Source organism: Penaeus vannamei, chromosome 4 (assembly GCF_042767895.1).
Source record: "Penaeus vannamei isolate JL-2024 chromosome 4, ASM4276789v1, whole genome shotgun sequence".
NCBI lineage: Eukaryota > Metazoa > Arthropoda > Malacostraca > Decapoda > Penaeidae > Penaeus > Penaeus vannamei.
Genome location: NC_091552.1, coordinates 17,868,621 through 17,871,120, shown reverse-complemented (window position 1 = coordinate 17,871,120; position 2,500 = coordinate 17,868,621).

Here is a 2,500-nt window from a genome sequence, read left to right as displayed (position 1 = left end):
GAGGTCAGGGCGACGTGGATGGAAGATGAAGACGTAGCGTGTGAAGGGACGATGAAGGATATGAAGAGGGGGAGAAGGTATTAAGCAGGGAGGGCCGAAGTAATCAAGGGAAGGGGAGATGGCCAAGGAACTGTAGAAGTGAAGGGGAGTGTCATAGAAAACGTTTCACGAAGCCTAGGGACACTTGGGGGGTGAGAGAGAGAGAGAGAGAGAGAGATTCATTTCGTTTCGTATCGTTTAATAGGTTATTGAGACAAAAATATGTTAATAAGAAAATAGATAAAGAAATATAAAAAAATAGACAAAAAATATACGTGATGAATGACTTGCTCATAAGCTGCGTGCGATTCCTTTAAAGTTAGATACCACAAAACACAAAAAATAACTATTTTGAATAATGGGATCATAAACATTCAGTCTTCCAGTTTTACATTATATTTTTCCACAAACATCTTGAGCACCATTAATCAGATATTAGCCGACATTTCTCCCAAACAAAACGTCATCAACCTCGGCTTCGTATTTAAAGCCAGCCACGAAAGCGATCCATCAGCCCATGAATGGCCCGGCTGTTCTAACGCCCGGGACAATCTCGTAATCGAGTGGTGAGTGATTGAAAGCTCGAGGAGCACTTGAACGCGGCCGGCCAGGTCTCGAACGCGTGCTTCGGGTGTTGCCGTCTGGGTGGGCGGTGCGGCGACTTCGATGCTCGCGAGATCTTTGTAGTTTGAGGAAATGAGGAAGTTTTATTTTATTTTTATTTGTTTTTTTTTCACTATTGTAGGTTTCGATTTATGGATGCCTTATTTTATAGTGTGTGTGGGTGTGTGGTGTGTAAATGTTGAATGATAATCTATTAGTGGTTTTATTGTTTACGTTATTCATGGTATTTGCGAAGACTATAAATACTTCTTGTATAATGGCACAAGAACGCGAGCGACTTCGATGAATGATGCTCCCAGTGACACTTAAAATGCTTTGGGTGATGAGTGGTGTTGGTTATGAATGACGCTAATGGACTTGTTTGGTTGTGATAGGGTTGGCCTTGAGTGATGACTAATGGTGATTTCCCAGCCGGTGATGACCCTGTGGTGATGAGGAATGAAGATTAATCCGGAGAGCGAGAGAGGAATGGTGTCTAGGAGGTGGGGAGCGCAAAAGAAACGAGAGAAAAAAGATAAATGAGATAATAACGAAGTGTAATGTTCAATTTATGGGGGTAATTACGATGATTATTTCTTTGTTACCTTGTGCAATAGGTATGATTGTGTTTTGTGAGTTGTGAAAAGTGAATTTATTTTTTAAGTTGATAAATGATCAAAATGCAATTCGAATTTTGTAGAGGATATGCATGAGTTATATCTATGAGTACTGAACTTTTATTGAGTAATCAAAAGCGTAAATGATGATTAGGAACATGCCTAGTAACAGTTAATTGCAGGGCGGGACGGGGAAGGGTTGGAGGAGTCCAAGATAGTGAAGCAGAGGCGAGACAAGAAAGGAATTGAGTAGCGGCAGCGTCATAGCCAAGGGGAAGGGGGTCTGGGGGAGGGGGTGGTTGATAGCGTTGGTTGCCTTGGTTGAAGATTACGTCATGACGCTCTTGAAGGTATCGTGGGATTCCTTTTTATCCGGGATTTCATTTCAAATTGTAAAGCTGTTTTGCGCATGGTAGTACTTAACGTAATGGAGGAGCTAATTGCATTTCTATTTATCACTGTTTTTGCATGCACAGCATATTCATGCGTGTATGTTTACATGTGTGCGTGTACACACACACACACACACACACACACACACACACACACACACACACACACACACACACACACACACACACACACACACACACACACACACACACACACACACATGCGTGAGAACCTATGAACAAACACAAACGCTCACGAACCAAACATTGAATATCTTTAGTCATTTTCAAAATACTTACAGCAATTTGTAACAACCCAATTACTCCACTGATTATTGACATATGTAAAAAAAAGTGGTTCGATAACCTAATAACGAAAACTACACAAAATGCAATGTCTCGGAGGGAGTTAGTTAGCGGTTTGTTTTGACGTGGCCGGATGGTTTGTTTTGATCCCTCCGAGCCATGAGTACCTTGCTCTGACACGTCTACCCTTCACTAAAAACGAAACAAAACAAAAACAAGCTAGAACATGGGGCCCTAAAAAAAGCTCACAACCTGATTTGTTGAGTCAAGTTTATTATGTCAAATTTAACAAAGTGTGCAGGAGGGATTTTTGCACAGTTGAACCATATATTATTTTGAGATATTTTTGAGATATTTTTCTACGTTTGGATATTGGATATCTCGGGCGTCGGTTGATGTTGTTTTAGTTTTTTATGGTTGTTTTCTTGCATGTTAAGAAAGCAAACGTTTTTCTCTGAAATGCGATTTGTTTTCATGTCTTTTTGTTTTCATTAACACATATATTTATGTGTGTATATATATATATATATATATATATATATA